Here is an 18,699-nt window from a genome sequence, read left to right as displayed (position 1 = left end):
TCATCATCCTTAGGTATAATATGCTAACTGGTGCATATACGACTCACCAGTTATCATCTGTAAAATAACATGCTAAGAATATGTGTCATTGGTCATCGCTAAAGCTTTGTACAGCTACTCTGCATTTGAAAAAAGTGTGTTGCCGCTCGCAATATATTTGTCTTTCGAATTTAATAAACAAATTCAGCATATATAATAGAAATATCTAACCACTGCCCGAATTAAAATATTTTTGTCTTTCACGCGTCAAAGCTTACGATATTTAATTTTTCTTTTAAATGTGTTCTGCTATTAATTTACAAATTAAGCGATTTAAAAGCATTAAACACAGACTTATTTATTAATTACTTTGATCATCATTTAATCACACTAGCTGAAATCATTAAAGTTATCGGTTTAAAAGTAATAAACGCAGTTCAACATCTCTATTGTTATAATGGTTAGCGGCTGGTATAATGATAAATATCAGAGTGAGATTAAATATATTTATTTTAGATCTTGCTGTGATTTTTTTCATAACAGGTCTTATAACTAATATTACGTAATAGCAAAAATATTTAAATAAAAATTGTTTAATATTAATTGTTCAGTTTATTCGAATGAAACTTAAGTTATATGAAGTTATATGCCTGCAATTTAGCTTACTAGCATACAAAATTAAAATCGAAGTACTCGAATTAGTGTCGTTTCCAAAAATTCACACTTAAGATTATCCGTCGAAAAAGCTAAAATTCTAGAACTTCAAAACATAAAATGTCTCTTGCTTTATAATTATAACACAAACATTAGATTATAACACTGTGTAATATGTTGTCCGTTTTCGAATACTTACGTACCTTGTCTGCAGAGCGCTTATTTTTAAGAACCTAAACAAATTGGAAACCTTCTGAGCATTGCAGTTTTAAGCATAAAAACCTAGAAGATGCTCTTAGCAACAAAATGCTTGCAGCACCTTCACCTACCACGATCCAGAGAAAGCTAGTATGGTATAGCTAGTACTTAGAACCAATCATAAAGTATGACGCATTTCATGGAGGTTCTCTAGGCATGTAACCTATTCATGAATATTAAACTCTAACTGCGCCGAGAATATCTCTTAGCTCCGCTGAGCATATAGAACTAACAACAATTTTTCAACTATCTTCAAAACTATTCCAGATTTTTATATGCTCTTTTATAGAACTAAGATTTATTACAGCTGGCATATTTATTGCTGTCGTCAAGAGTGTAGAATTTTTGACATTTAGATCCATGTAACAGGTCATTAAACACTTTATATATCATTCATATTGTTGCGTGCGTACGGGTTCGTAATAAATTGAATGCGCAAGTCCGATGAAAAGTGAATAAAATTAATTTTTATCACAACAAATAAAACAAAATGCTTAAATTTCCTCAGATATTCGTACAATATTGCAATATCTCGCGGTAGTTACCTTTTAAACTACCAAAACGTTCAACAGAACTAATTCAAAATAGAGAAAGCTAACCCGATTTCACCGCAAATTCGCTACAGTAAACAACGACAGTTTTCTAAACAACTCATAAAAGTTTTGATCCCGCTGACAGGTTTTGATCCCGCTTTTAATAAGCTTTTTAAAAAGCTCGAGAATATTCTGGTATTTTCTCGATTTCTCAGGATATTAAAGAGTACAATTATGAGATATCTATTATTAAAAATGCACGTGCTCCTGTATTTTAATTTTTCTGGCGTAGCTTTCTCTTCAAATTAGTCGCGTGCAGCATTGCACGGAGAAGTGAAACGATTTAATAACAATTCTATTAAATTAAAAATAGCAAACTAAATAAATCAATACAAAACCGTAATAATACTGTAAGACATCTAGTAACATCTCGTATGTCTGCGCCATGAGAGAAGTATCTTAAATAATAACCATTTTAAAGAATATATAGTTTCATCACGTCATTTAAAATGTTTATATAAAAAATGCATACGCATACTCACTTATATATGGGGGCGATTATAAATAAGAAAACATAAAAGAGCAATTTTGTGATTTGGTTATAATCATTTGTATGAATATTGCGTATGTGTTATTTATACATGGAACGACTGTAAATAAGAAAATAGAACAATTTCATATCTTGATTAAAAATGTTGTACGAATAATGCATATTCATATTTATGTTTGGGGCAATTCAAAATGATAAACATAAAACGATTTTATAATTTGGGTAAAAACGTTTGTATGAATAATAAATATACACATACCTGTATAGGGAGAAATTCTAAATAAGGAAATAGAGCAATTTAATAAGTCGATTAAAAATTTATGTAAATAATGTGTAATGTATTTGGTGTGAAGCAGTTCTAAGAAAAAATAGAGCAATTTCAAATTTGGTTATAATCATTCAAATGAGTAATATACTATATGCATACTCGTGTATGAATAGATTATGTTATAAATAAGACCAGAGCAATTTTACATTTTGGTTAAGAAAGTTTGTATTCGACGATAGCTCACTCACGCGCATAAATGAATAAATACTCCACTGAACTGTAAATTGCACTTTATTTAACTCACATCTTTATATTTAATTACTCATGGCTTCAGAGAAACTAAGACACACACTCTCTGCCGTTTGCCGCCATCCGCCACACACGTCATGTCATTCACGTGACTACACTGCAGAAGCGTAGGCGTGTGCAGTTAGTATGAATAATGTAAACACTTGTCTGTGTATATAGGGATTATAAACAAGAAAATAGAGTAATCTTATAATTTACTTATATATAATTATTTATATAATATTTTGCATGAATAATGCATAATTGTACTTGTCTACGGAGAAACTCTAAATAAGAAAAACAGAGCAGTTTTGTATTTATTAATCGAATTTATAGTTTAATTAAAACTGTTTATATGAATAATGCGTACGTATACTTGTGTAGGAAGGAATTACAGTTAGAAAAAAAAAGGCACTTTTATAATATGGCTTCCTTTTTGCATTAGCACAAATTTTCTTTTTTTTATTGACACAAACGCATAAAATAATATAAAATTCACTGCTAAATTTACGATTTATTATTTAAAGAACCATGTCTTCTCTTTCATTTTTTTTTTATTATTATTTCACTTTCTCCGAAATAATAAAATACAGCTATAAAACAAAGGGCTATTTCGTGATCTATAATTCTAGCGGTAGAAAGTGAAGCTTTCGATAGACAAAGAATTGCACGACATTTGTAGGACATGTTCTATAAACGGCTTTCTTTCAATGAACTGCGGTAGCATTTAATCTTGATTCCAAACAAGCATTAAAATTTAGTATTTAAATATTCTAATTCAAATTACTAGAAAGATTTTTTTCCCTGTCTGCTTTAGGTTTCGCACGACAGTTATTTCTATCTGTTTTCTTCTTCTTTACCTGGATCTCCGGATAATAGAACAATTTTATTCCATATGCTTCATGTTTTGCACGCCAATAAATTTAATAGGTATAAATGGGACGATGTTCGTAACGTTTGCTTGGATTTTTAATGTATTTATCTTGTATTCAAATCTTTAAATAAATTTTAAATGTTTGGAATTAATTATCTATTATTAGCAATGAATTAATTTATGTCACTGTAGACTGTTACTTTGAAACAGGCACTTCTTAGTCATTATGATCTTCCCCTCACATATGTGCCATGTATACTATTATGATTGTAACGTCCGTTCTCACCGCAAACAGGGAATCAGGGGATTTAGCAAAATAAGAGGATTCGATCTTTATTCTGCAGCAGTCATTACCATGGTTATGAGGCAAGGTTTGGGGAAAAAAAAATGGTCTAAAAGTTCCTATTCTAAAGTAAATTTATGCAAATATACACAAGCTTTAGTAAATTTATACAAAGTTTGGTTGAATCAAATTAATGCAACAGGTCTTATGCATACTGTATATTAGTATAATTTCAAATTTCCTACCTGTAATTTTGTATTTATGCCGACGCATGAATGTACAATACACTATTACTTCCCTGTAGTTGACTTTTTTTCTTGCCTTTCTTTCCCTTTTTTCTTGCCTGTGACATGTATACTATTATGATTGTAACGTCCGTTCTCACCGCAAACAGGGAATCAGGGGATTTAGCAAAATAAGAGGATTCGATCTTTATTCTGCAGCAGTCATTACCATGGTTATGAGGCAAGGTTTGGGGAAAAAAAAATGGTCTAAAAGTTCCTATTCTAAAGTAAATTTATGCAAATATACACAAGCTTTAGTAAATTTATACAAAGTTTGGTTGAATCAAATTAATGCAACAGGTCTTATGCATACTGTATATTAGTATAATTTCAAATTTCCTACCTGTAATTTTGTATTTATGCCGACGCATGAATGTACAATACACTATTACTTCCCTGTAGTTGACTTTTTTTCTTGCCTTTCTTTTTTAGTTCAAAGGGGCAGTTGCCCTGAAGGACTATTAATTTCGTTTTGGCATTTTGCGTTGGTTGACTATAAATGTCCAATTCACTTTTCAAATTGTTGCCACCAAATATTATCGCCCTGTATTATATTTAAAGGAATTAAATAATGAAGAATCTGCATAAATGTATGTATGTTTTTCGCACTGTGATAAAACAACCGTACCTAGAGCCATCCAATTTTGAATAACTTACGTTTCCACCCGAATATGGGCATCGGGAAGCCCAAATTTGGAATTTGGAATTTTTTTATTATCTATTCCATATTTTGTAAAACTTTAACGAATTTTTTATTATTAAATTTTTCCCGAAGCAAGAAACGTGAAAAATCAACTGTGCACTCGCCGAGATTCGAACTTCGGATCTTCCAAATTCTACCCGGGCGTGCTACCAACACCAGTATGAGAACACGCACTGGGGTAATACATTTAAAATACTCCTATACTTAAAAGGCGAATGAGGAGACACACAAAACAAAACAAACAAACAAAACAGGTGATGACGAATTATCGTCCACCAAATTGTAATCGATCCCCACTGTACAGCTTTTAGATGTTGCTAGAGACAGAAAAGCTGCGAAATCAGTTATGCCCTTGTCGAGACTTGGCCACAGGATCTTCCAAGTGCTAGGCGAACGTGCTATCATTTATAGCTTGAAAGCACTCATACTTTACCTTCTGATTTGCTTTCTCATGCTTTTCATATTACGGTATATGAGAAATACTGGAGTTTGCATGTAATTCACTGAAATTATTTACATGTATGCAAAATTTGTAACATTGTCCCCTTCCCAAGGACTGCACATCCCAGAGAATACAATCACTGGACAGGAAGCCATGCTTACAACTGAGAAAAATCAAGAACTGAATACTAAATGCAATATTAAAACAATAATTTCAATAAATGGCATAAATAAAAATTTATTTACATATGGTACCATGGTCTTAGTATAATATTTACATTATGTACATAATGGGAACTACAAACTGTAGCCACAGTAAGAGGCTAGCGTATCGTAATGAACGACTTTAGGCTTAGAATTTGATGACTTATGTATCTAAACTACGAGATCTTTCAGCCTGTTTGGGCCCACCAGCGGCCGAGCGGTAAAGTCGCTGAACACTGGTAGTTCGGTCCAAGGTTCGAATCCCGCGAACGGGCTGGCTGCATGGGTGTTTTCGTGGTTTTCCCCATGTGTAACGTGTATACGAGCCAGTTTCCCTTAGAAAGTCCTCCACGAAAGGCATCCCTCCTCTTAGGCAGATAGCCCTAGTGTGCTTTGCCATAATTAAATACATCACATCATCTTTCAGCCTGTTTAGGATTCTGTACGGAAAGTTCCAGGGTAAATGTAGTTTAGTACAGAATCATTTCCGTCTAATCGGCTTCCATAACCACACCTTTGTACCTCGGTCCTGCAGTTCTCGTGACGTATCGGGTATACATCTTCACCGTCCCAAAGTTGACTCGCTCTCGTGCACAACTGTGCGTCATCACAAAACCATGCCTGAAAATCCTGAATGTACTCCTCGGTCGATTAAGATGTACCCTTAGGGCGACCAAACAACAGATTACAAGGCAGCCGAAGTGGAAAAGGCCGACTAGCATCTGGGATAAAGAATACACTGTAGTCATCGCCCAGAACTGCGATTAAGCTAGTAAGAACAGAGGTTACTTATAGCCTCAGTTCTGTTGGTTTCTGGAAACTATTAGCGAGAGGTTATTAAGGATAGTTCTATTAAACATCTCTACCATGCCGTCTGAGTGTTAAAGGTGTCATTTGGGTGAACAACAACAAGAAAAAAAAAGTTCTATTTATTTTTAAAAATGAAGAGAAAAAAAATAGTGTAGAAACCTGGTCCGTCAATGCAAAAAAAAGTTTCAGTAAGGTTAGTGTAGCAGGATTCTCTTACAGTGGGAATTTAAAAATAAAAAGAGTGTGTGTGTGTGTGGGGGGGGAATGTTAAAATGAAATCAACGTACAACAAAAGAGAAATTTTTTGCTGAAGAAATTCCATTTCTTTATCCGAATGACTTTCAAAGAGTGAAAATTCAAGTCAAAGCAACAAGTCATACTTCGAAAATTATCATTGGACTCATTGAAAAAAATGAAGACTCATACAGCTATTGAATATATATCTTTTCAACATACGAAATTCCCTCATGTTTCACTTATGATTACAGCGTGTTTGATCTCTTGAAAAGAGCTTTTTTGAAGCACAAAGCCACAAAGACTGGTGGAGTGTAGTGAAAGAGGAATGTAAATCAATAGCCCAGGAAATTTTTATGAAAAGCTCTTCTATCATAGAAATTACGAAGTCCACAAAACTGACTATCCGATAGAACATTTAAAAAAAAATTACTGTGTGCATTTTAAAAATTAATCAAATGGTCCCGAAATCGTACTTAAAATGTATAAACACTTTCTGATGCTAAGTTCCGTATATTGTAAGTAAATATTATTGTGCTAGGGATAGGGAAAGAGTATGAACTTGAATTATTACTTTATTAACATGTAATAAGGATTTAAATAAGCCTGTGTATCATCGGACTGGAACGTTATATTTCTAAAGCTAATTTCTTGGTGATGAAATTAGAAATTTAAAATCATGCATTTTAGGATTTTCTAGAGACATTTTTTAAGCGTTTTCTGTTTGAATAATAAGGTGATTTTCATTCTGATTTATGTTTCTGGAGCGCCAACTTCTAATTACAATGTGTAAGGTCCGTAAAGCTTTCGGACTGCTTCGAAGTTCTTTCTAAACAGATTTAACTTCAATGGTAATTTACCGTATTTCTTGAGGTAAGTATAAACATAATCATCTGTAAAGGTATCAATAATTATAAAATAAACAGAGCATTTTACGTAGACTAGTTTCAATGAACAAAACTGCTACTCATTAAGTTTTAAGATTCAGCTTTTAACTTTTTAAATTGTATTACTATAATCACAGGATACGAAAGTTATAAAAATGCATCAAAACACTAACATATATCCTTAATTTGATTAATTATATGACACTGATGTTATGAAATATTAACGTACATATCCTGTTGTCTTCGTGACTGGGGGCAGTTTCACTCGTACGCATTTATTACATCTGTGAACGAATCTATTATTTAACTGTAAAATATTTGCACTGCTAAACGTAGGAAGGAATCGAACACTATTTATGTCATCTATTCTTTATTTTAGGATTCTAAAATTAGCACATGTGCAATTTGCTAACCGGAAAACCAACTCGAAAATAGCAGCGAAATAGATTAAGATAAATAGGTGTTAGGTCAATCTGTATACACGGAAAGATGAAAACATGTTGAACCCAGTTTCCTTTTCTTAACATTGGTCAATGAAAGGGTAACTCATTATTATGAGTCTCGCAACAATGCAGTTTTATTTAATCTCTGTCAAAAAAGAAAATAATTTTAGAACCCATTCGAAAACCGGTTTTAATAGCTACTTATATCCGTTAGTGCCTAGTAGTTGGTGAGCGCTTTTCTGAAACGGCAAGTATTCGAAAAAGGGGGTCAAATGTTTTGCGTGCCTTCGTAGAAACATGCGAAGTACACACACACACAGACACACACACACACACACACACACATATATATATATATGTAATAAAAACAAAATTTAGAAGCACTGATGTAGGAACGCTTAGACGTGGAAACGCAGTTTATTTGGCACTCGTGATCGTGCCTATTAAAAAACATTTACATTTTTTATACTATTGTGGTAGGAAAAGAGCATAGCGAAACAGCGTCCCAACAGCACAGAAGGTAGAAGCGAAGTGTATATTTATCCAGTATGGCAACCTATTAAGAGAACGGTTTTGGTTTAGGTTAGAAAGGTTTTAGTTCTCAGAGTTTAGGTTTCGAATTAACTACGTTATAAGCATTACGCCAGCTCTGTGGCATAGATTAATCTAGAAATGGCGCAATCCAGAAATGTTGTTGTTATTTTTAGAATAGAAAGACAAAATACCCAAATTGAAAATGAGAAATTAAGAGAGCATTCTTCTTCTTCATAAGCTCCACAGCCTGTTACAGGCCAAGGCTGCCTCTCCAAGTTTCCTCCACCTGACCCCATTCGGCGCAATAACCAATTCTATAATAAACAATAGTAATTCTATAACTTATAGTAAATCTATAAGCTGTGCAAATTCAAGGGGGAAAAATTCGTAGGAACTTTCATTCACCAACGTTAAGAAAAGCAAACTGGGTTCAGCATGTTTTCTTTTTTCCGTCTACATAGACTGACCTAACATTTATTCATCTTAATCTGTTTTGTAGGCATTTGTAAATCACTACATAGTATAAAACAAAGTCGCTTTTTCTGTCCCTATATCCCTATGTATGCTTAAATCTTTAAAACTACGCAACGGATTTTGATGCGGTTTTTTTTAATAGATAGAGAGATTGAAGAGGAAGGTTTATATGTATAATAACATCCATTAAATAGTAGAGAAATACTGTTATTTTTGAGGTTTCTAATGTGATGTCGTAAATAATTACATTTTTTCTGCTTACATTGCAAACGCAGGCTGAACCCTACGAGATTTATCAAAATAATGTACTAAGTATTGTACACATTAAAAAGGTCTACAGATTTAAAAATTGCGGGACGTAGCGTTTGCGGCGGTACCGGCCGGCTGGGGCGGCGGGAGTGTGCCTATAAATAGAGCGTCGGAGGCCGCGGTTCTCCCTATAGCACTTTGAATTTAGCAGCGATCGGAAGCGTTTATTATCGGAGCTCTCTAGCTTTCAGCGCAAATGATATTCTATTCTAAGGTTAATTTTTAAATCGCACTTATAGTAATTATAAGTACATAAGGTTAGATAAGATTAGATTAAATAAAACCATAATTTATGGATTGGAATTTTCTATTAAGATCTTGGTTAAAATTTAGAGTTAAATCAGTTTAATATTAGGGAAATTATTTTCAAAAATCCTAATTTAAGGTGAGGTATGTAAGTTCAGAAAAAGATTATGAACTGCGATTCATTGTTAAAATATCCATTAATATTTTATTCCCGTGCGAAGCCGGAGCGGGTCGCTAGTTTTCTATAAAACATTTATCGGCTGGAAAGCTAATAAGGCAGTTCCTCATTTTTAAGCAGCGATTTCTTGAAGAAGGACTTCTGTCAATCGCCCATGAAATCAATAGAATTTTTATATGCACCAATCTAGTCTTCTGTCCAATTATATATTTTACGTTGGCCTGTGTCTTTGTGTCTGCTCCATATAATTATTGTACGTTCATATCCAAATATACCTTCCCATAAGCAAAAGCACTATGTACCATGTAATCCATATTTGCGGGGAATGTTTGAAAGAAAAACCTAATTAACATTATCCAATCAAAAGGAATCAGACTGTTTATGATATGCAAATAAAAGTGTCAAGTCATCTGACGGTAAATCAAGCGCTTTGCAGAAAGTGAATATTTGAGTGAATTTCTCCAATGCAGAGTTTAGTTTCAATGTGTAAAAATATAAAATGGTTTGTTATGGCTCCGAAGCACTATGATTTGAAAGAATGTTTGAAATGACCCTTTAAAAGAGGGGTAGATAATCTTGGAAGCAGTGAGCTATGTGAATATTTCAAGACGGATAGTCTCTACGTTGCGAAAACTTTTCAGAACACTGAAACTGGTGTGAGGAGGCTTGGACAAAGAGTGGCGTAAGTAAGTATGGGCCAATATGCAAAAAACGTTTCTGGGCCTCTCCACTTCCCGTGATTTACAGCATTCCATGAAAAAGTGCAAAATAATCGATAATTTTCAGTGTTAATGATTTTTATAGAAGCTCGATTAATTATTAAGTAATATAAATAATAGTTATAAAAGTGTTTAACAAGGTTGGAAAACGCAAAAACGAATTTTTTGGGATTAAAAAAAAATAATGAACTATCCTTCCCTCTTTTTCATGTTTTTCTATTTTTAGATCGACAGAGTTTAAGGAGAATGAAATTTAGAGCCTCAGTTAGTTTTTAATTCAGCTTTGCTACTTTTTGTGATCAAATTTTTATGAAATTTTCCTTTTATCAAGGTGTATGTCAAAATAAATGGCATGCTTCAAATACAAAATTAAGAGGAACCATGCCAAATATAAGATTAAAGAGAGAAGCCATTAATTAGGAGAGATTTTATATGAAATTTTATTTTCAGTTTTATATAAAATTTGGCCCAGTCGACGGTTTTTATCATAATTCTTATTATTTACTATTTTTAAAAATTGAAATTAATTTTTACTGGTTAAGGTAAATAGCACTGTTTTTACGACTGGTTAAGGTAAATAGTAGATAGACAGCACAGCATTGTTAGTATAAAAAGAAATCACGATAATTTACTTCGCTCACAAATGTGAATTATTCAAAAATTTGCAATAAATAAATAGCAGCCCTCTTTATAACACAAAAAAAAGTATTATCTAACTTAAGCACATACCCTTTATATCGGAAATTTCATAAACAAAATTGTTTGACTTATATAATTTTTATAAAATATAAATATGCTGAAGTTCCCACCCCCCTCTCTATCCGTTTAATTTCTCTAATGCTGGATCATCTCCAAGTCCTAAATTCTCTTTTCTTTATCAGCTCTAAATTCTTTGTAATCAAGGTAACACTGTGGTTGGCTCATTTGACTGATAAAACTGATGACAAAAGTCACGTAAGTAAATAATAAAAATGTGATTTGTTAAAATTTACATCCTGTTATTTTCATTTCTGCAAAACCGTTTATTAAGTCCCCGGACATTCTCTATTTTCTCAGTCATCTGAACTTCAGTGCATACCAGGGACATGCTTGAGTGAAAGTAAATGTATAGCAGATAACAATAAAACTCTTTTATGCATTTTTGGTTTAATTTATTTAATTTACAGACCACTGCTGCATAGAAACCAGTAGCTGAATAAGACTAGATTGGGCTGAGTCATTTGGTTTAGGTAAAGTACACGATGGCTATCTGTTTTAAGGGAGAAATACTTTCGTGGAGTACTTTCTAAGGAAACCTGGCTCGTTTGGCAGGAGAAAACTGCCAAGTAGCCAGCAAGTTCGACAGAAATTGAAGGCTAAGTAAGAAAAGTTGCTGGAAAACTTTTAATTGCATTCTGTATTCGATTCTCTGAAATGAAGCCAATTTTCTTAAAAGAAGTTTTTAAGTATTTCTCTCTTGTAAATCAAACCTTGAAAGCAGACTGAATATCAACTTTCGAGTTTTTCAAAAGATATGGAAAGAGGAAAAAATTATTTTAATTTATCCATTGTATACCAAAGAGTGATCGAAAAGATTTCTTCTGAGTTGTTTCCTGAAATATTGACTTCATATATATGCCTACAGTTATAAAGTGCCTAAGAAAATAGAAACTTCTGAGGAAACAATTTCTGCACAGTGATTGGGAGGATTTTGCATAGGATTGAGAGGATCAAAATATACACCATCGAGTAAAATGTGATGTTAATAAAATATTCAATGTATGTTTGTATAAAATTTTCACACCTTTTCTGCAAAATTCGCGATTTTAAAACATTTTGCAACTTACTAGATTGCGGTTCTGACTTAGAACACACACAATAAAAAATTCTTTGTTTTTGAAGAGATCCCTCCACTTTTTAATCCACTGCTGGCAAAATGAAACGCGCGTGTGAAATGGGATACTTCGCAAGACTGGAACTTTCATTCTATTTCTTTGAATTTCAAAATTTACTGTAATTAAAAAAAAATATTCCATGTTATTTTAACAAACCAATTTTAATAAAATTGTAACTAATGTATACTTTCATATATGAGTTTAATTCTTTTTAACTATAGTTTTTGTTTCTTTTTTTAATTAGAAATATTATTTGAAATTGTTCACATAAAGTTAAACAAGTCCTTATATAATGGCACAAAATAGATAAATAAATAACACTTCGAGTTTCATGTTAATTATTCGTGTTCTAAGGTGAAGAAAGGTTAGATGTATTTTTAGACTTTGTCAATATTTACATAGCGTTGAAAGAATAAATGCAGATTTATTGCTTTTAAATAGAATTTTAATGGTTGTCAATATTAATATGTTTCTTTTAAATAGAAGTTTAATGGTTGTCAATATTAATATTTTTCTTTAACACTGATAACAATAATAATAAATAAATAAAAATCTGAAAGGTTTCAGATTTTAAATTACGTCCAAGATAGCGTGTTTTTTTTTATTTTTATTTTTATTTTTTATTTATTTTTTTTTTTTACATTTTGTCTGTTACCTTTATTTATTAAATATCACTTTCTTCGCACTTAAACCATAAAATTCAGTTCAGGAGCAATATCGCAAAATAGTTTTAAATTGAGCATATCTTTAGAATTTCTGATACTGAGTCTCGCGCGCTGGAGATAAAAATGTTTTTTCCTGTACAACATTGCCATTGCTCGCTTTGAAATCCTTGTGTTTGTTAATCAAAAATTCGTTAAAGTTTTACAAAATATGAAATCGATCATAAAACAAATTCCGAATTTGGGCTTCCACATGCCCATATTCGCAGTAAGATTACGTCATTCAAAATTCGATGGCTGTATGTACCGCTGTTGTATCACAATGCGAGAAATATACATACATTTATGCAGATTTTATACATACATTTATGCAGATTTTTCATCATTTAATTTCTTGAAATATAGTGCAGGACTCTAACATTTGGTGGCAACAGTTTGAAAAGTGAAACGGACATTTATAATGAAACAACGCAAAATCGCAAAACGAAAACCATAGTCCTTCAGGGACAAAGGCCTTTGGACTAATAATAACAAACCATTAAACAAGAACGTACTTAGCAGTAACGTAATAATAGTGTCGTCTCATTATGCAAGTGAAGTGGCTTTACATTAAGAAGCCATGATTCTAGATCAAAATTGTAATAAAGCTTAGGCAGTTATCTCAATACTACTTTGCTTGCGTCTAATGATTCATTCCGTCTATCAGTTTAAAATCTAAGCTTGGTGAGATTATAGAGCTTGCCAAGAAAGAATTTGATTGATAGAACACTATGAAAATCATTTTAATGAGCCACCAATCTGTTTATGCGTTCAGATTCTGTTTAGATTACAATGTTCACATTGTAGAAGATACTAATTTATATATTAAGGACATTGAAAATAAAAACAAAATTTAAAATGCATACTTCAAAATTTCTCAGTACACTAATCTGTCACGACGCAAAAGTTGGAAAGATCTGCTTTTATAAGGATGCCTTGTTATAAGAGTGTCCGCACCTGTATGCAAGTAAACCGCTGTTTGAAAATACAGAAACGTTATAAACGTTTTAAAATACGAAACACTTTGTGCAACTCAGATTTTCCTTTTCCTTGTAAGGATTATGTTAATTTCTTTAACAGTTAAATTTGAGTTAAAGTTTCTTTCCTGTCTTCCTGAATTTCAACTTACAACTTCCGGCCAGAACGTAGTTTTAGAAACGCGTTTGAATGCAAATCGAGAGGAATATTTAACCTCGAAGTTCTACTGTCTTCGTCAGAGAGAGAACCAGTGATTCTGCCTATAACGCGTCCGCCTTTTTAAGCTACTCTCTCTTAAGCTATTATTACGCTCGGCCGTACTTTAGGCCCTTGATAGCTTCGCCGTTATTCAGCTTTAAGGGGCGAACTCGGTTAAAATCTTGATAGCTTCGGTTATATCTTTTTAGTTAAGATTAGTTCTTAGTTTTTGAGTTCAAGACCGAGTGGCGGCTTTATTGTAAAACTCCAAGACGGAGTTCTGTTAAACTTTATTGGAATAATAAAAAGGTAATTTCACCCTTCTTGCGTGTTGTCTCTATATCACGAACTCAAGCGATTAGTCGCTTACCAGTTCTTAAGATTCTTCAACTTTAACTGTAACGTAAAAGTACACAGCATATAATCTTGCAGCCTTACTGATTAATTAAGCAGGAAATGAGATAAATCTTTCACACTTAAGTTACGAAAAAAGAGAACTTTGCATAAATATGTGCGGGCCTTTATGAAAAACGCTTAATTGTCACAAAGCACCTTTTTTCATAAAGGTGCGGTCACTTTTATGCCAATGCAGTGTTTTTCATAAAAGTGCTGACACTTTAATGATATTTCTGCCTTTTTTATAAAGATGCCGACACCTTTATACAAAGTCTCCTTTTTTTTTAAATTGCGGATTTATTTCATCCCCTGCTTGATTAATCCCTGCTTGATTAGTGAAACGCGGGGCTGCGTAAGGATGTTGTCGTTGGGATTTATCTTGTTTGTCTGACAGTAACATCATAACAAGCCCACGAAATTCTAACTAGGAAGAAGAGCAAGACTGGGCCTGTCGTTTTGTAAAAACCTTGTGCACCATACAGGTGACAGTACTACTTTGCTTAGTTCTGCTCCCCAGTTTTGATGGAGAGCATCCGGAGCGGGGGGACAAATCCGAGGGTCTCCCACTCCTCTTCCCCTACCTCTAACCTCTCGAGAAGACTTTCGACTCATCGCATATTTAGTGTGCCTCATGCCGCACAAACACTATACATTTACAAACATCTATGTCTTCTTCGGGATTCGTACTCGGACGCTTCAGTACAGCAGTCAGAGTCAGTAACCACTTTCCCGGTTGGGCGGCCCATGAGGATGCTTCGCTATAAAGGAATCTGCACTCTATGAAGTTTGCTTTTTTCAGTTTAGAAACTGATCTTCATAAGGGTGCGCACACTCGTATGAAGGTTTCTGTCTTTCCGAAAAACGGCTTACCTGTTTGGGTACGGGTATTTTTATGAATCATTCCTTTTCCCGACTGAACTGTTCCATCATGATCTTCAAAACCGTCGCATGGTATTGGCCAATAGTCATATACTGAGACATTTCATTTTAGTAAATCATTCTATAGTAATCAAAGAAAGCAATAATCATTATTTTTCTATTAAATTTTTGGATGATAGTTGTGCTTCAATTCAGCACCTATCTAATTGCACAGCGACAGGAGACAAGACAAGCTTGGATATCTTAAATTTTCTTGTCCGGCTTTCTTCTGGTCACTTTATTCATTTTCAGTGGATCCCATCTCATGCTGGGATCGACGGAAATGAAAGGGCCGACTACATGGCCAGGAGTTCTGCCTGGCCATGTTGTTGGGCTCTCACATGTAGCGAAATCTCCTCTCTTAAGAAGATGGAATTAAACCAACTTGGAAGGGTTTCTCCTAATCACCTGCCGTATTTTGGAAGAAGCCCCCGGTTGGGTCCTTTCAGCTCTTGCCTAGAAAATATCAGATGGCCTTCTCGCGCTTCATGAGTGGCTATATTAGAGCACTCACATTTCAACAGGGACAGATCTTTCCTGGGTGACATCGGTGTAAAGCTGACATGTTCACCCCGGCCCATATTTCAGCTTGCTTGGATTTAAACAAAGACGAGGTCCTGAAGGATCCTCTATTGTTTTTAGACTTTTTATATATTTTTGGATATATGGAGATTGTCTAGCTTTGCTGGAAAATCTAGGATTAGTGACAACAACAACACATTTTTTACCTTCTTTAAAATGCTAGAGTTTGGTGGCTTGCAGACTGTGCTGCCTTTTTACTTTCAAAATCATAATAATTAACCAGCACTTGTGAGAAATAATGCATTTTAATTTTCCCCCACTATGCTTTTACCACACTCAGAAGTCCCCAACAGACATCTGCCCGCACACGCCGTTGCTTCTGTTCAGGAGTTAACAATCTCGGCAACCATCTCGCACTGATGTGGCACATGCACAGACCTTCACTTGGAAAGTGAATGCACTCACTGCCTTGAGAAATGTGTAACATCTTCACCAATTCATTTATTATGATTCAGCGATCCCCCATCTCATACAACGACAACGATTGTTTTTATAATAGTGTTAGTGCACCTATGTATTTTGCTTTGAAAGTAAAACACGGGCTCCCTTAAATTGTTCGAACCATCAAAATGATATTAATTGTCATAAAACATGTTTCAGCATAGTTTTGTTGGAATATTTAATGTGTTTTTACAAGCAAATGGTTTGTTGGAATATTTAATGTGTTTTTACAAGCAAGGGGTTTTTACAAGCAAACACAAAACTTCAAAGCTACTTACAGCTCTGACCACGAATTTTTTTTTTTTTTTTTTTGTAAGCGAGAACTTGTGAGTTAGCATTTGATTTCACTGGAGCATATTGCCAGATTTATTTACAATTTTCTTCACAATCAGACAGTGTTCAAGTGTAAGATGCAATCCGAAAATTCACCGAAATTTCTGCTACTAAACTATCTACCATTTACTCCCAAGCTCCCCAAAGGAAACATTACACATCAAATATTCTCAAATAAAGACGTTTTTATTTACAGCATATAATTCTACCAGCTAAGTTGAGAGAATCCTGCATTCTAAAACACAAGTTTTTAAAGAATATTCGTTTTTGAATAGGAATAAGCTGAAAATGAGTATTGTTACCACTCACGGATTGTGTTAATAGCATATCGTTTGTATTTATGCAAAGCTAACATGCCTTATCATGTAATAAATAAATAATTAACAAGCAGATGATAATATCGAGCTATTTACAAAAATTTGTTTCACTATCTTATGTCACGTGAATATGAAAAAAATAAATAAATAAATTTCTCGTACATGTGTATGAGAAAAAGAATTTTGTTTCATTTTAGTTTATAGAAAATGGCAACAAGAGTGTTTGTTTTGACATTTTGGCGATGTTTGATTATGGCAAGGAGGTTAGAATACATGGAGATGGCGTCTCTGCTGTCGCAATACGAGGAGAGTGAAGCCGGGGGAAGCAAATAAGCCACGCCTCGTGAGGGCAAGAAAACGCTTCCCTTACTATGTGAAGTGAGGTTAAACGTCAGCTTGTTTGAAGTTTTGAGTGTGTTTTCTGATTTCTTATGTGAAGACGTGAGAGGGTTATAAGGTACTGAATGGTTACATTGAAATAATGTCTACATTTCGGATTTCATTTCAATATAAAAGAATGTTTTTTTAACATGCATAAATAAGTAGAATAATTGAAATGTGCGTTTGAAAAGCCGTCAGCAAAGAGTTTGAGTATTTTCTCTGTGTGACGTGCGCGAAGAAACATCTATAATTATCAGATTTTTCTTCAATTAATGGTTTGAGTATTATACTTGTAATTAACTGAGTTGTAAAAGCAAAACGGTAAGTAAACAAGGGAAGGGGGAGTGGTCAGCTCATCGTGGAAAAGAAAACGCGTTATTTTAAAGGTGTGATCATATTATATTACAAGTCATATTTTATGTATTTAATTTTATTTTCTGTGCAAGTAAATATTTAATAACAGGATTTAATTTGGGGTGAAATTTGTGGGAGTTTTAAAAATAACAATGCAGAATTTAAATATTATTTTTTATCATTGTTCATGCAATTTAATATTTTTCAAAACGTAAGTAGTATTTCTAACATGGAAAATTGAGAATTATACTTGTATATATTTAGAATAACTAAAATATAATCAATTAATGGTTTGAGTATTTATTTATTTATTTTCACAATACCTTTATTGCTAGCATTCATTAATGACAGCATGTAATTACATAATGCATTTCTCATTTAACTCATTTTTAAGGGAATCAGTCCCTTTGTACATATATTTTTCCTCTGCATTTCAGAGTAATTCAATTTGTAAACTATGATTAGTTCATTTTATCTTTCAATTTTTGCTAGGAAGTTCAGTCTAGTTTTTACATTTATTTCATACATATATAAGTCAAATGATATTTATTTCACATATGTATTAGGAATTTTAATAGCACTTTGCCTACTTTTACATTAAGATTTCACTGTTAAAGATTGACTGGTGCTGATTTGTTCAAAAATAAAAAACTAATCATAAGCATTTTTATTTTATTCAAAAAAAAAAAAGTTTATTTAACATGTAGAGTTCCATAAGAAAAAATCATGTATAAAAACTATAAAATATGCAAATACAAACATTATTTTGTATTATAAAATATACAAGACATGCAAGTTATAGAATATACAAGTTATGCAATATTTCTATCATTAAATAATCAGGTTATCTCAGTTCATGAAAATTTTGTGTGCATGAAAAGTAATTTATTCAATAGTAAAATTCTAATTTACTATAAGCATTGCACAAATGATAGATATATGTAACTACTAGTTAGCTGATAACATAATATTATTTTATAAAAAATAACAGGATATAACTACATAAGTTTTCAAGGAAGAAATATCTGTCGTTAATGAAGCTACAATAATTTATAGAAATGATAAAGTGAATT

At 33.0% G+C, this 18,699-nt stretch overlaps 1 protein-coding gene across 2 annotated transcripts in view; it reads left to right on the top strand.

Moving 5' to 3' along the window:
* The window catches only part of LOC146995366 (alpha-tocopherol transfer protein-like), a 63,289-nt gene that overhangs the window by 9,197 nt on the left and 35,393 nt on the right, over nucleotides 1-18,699 (top strand). The window contains exon 1 of one of the 2 annotated variants that reach the window (XM_085823527.1): nucleotides 17,157-17,348. The exons of the other annotated variant lie outside the window; for it this stretch is intronic. The gene's annotated coding sequence lies outside the window, so the exon portion shown is untranslated. Of the gene's footprint in view, nucleotides 1-17,156; nucleotides 17,349-18,699 lie in introns of those variants that run through there. 2 annotated transcript variants of the gene reach the window in all.

The sequence above is a fragment of the Stegodyphus dumicola genome, chromosome 9 (assembly GCF_044657685.1).
Source record: "Stegodyphus dumicola isolate Sdum_Otavi_A_Nest chromosome 9, ASM4465768v1".
NCBI classification, from domain to species: Eukaryota; Metazoa; Arthropoda; class Arachnida; order Araneae; family Eresidae; genus Stegodyphus; species Stegodyphus dumicola.
The sequence above is the reverse complement of the archived record's forward strand: the minus strand, read 5'-3'. Positions and strand labels throughout refer to the sequence as shown.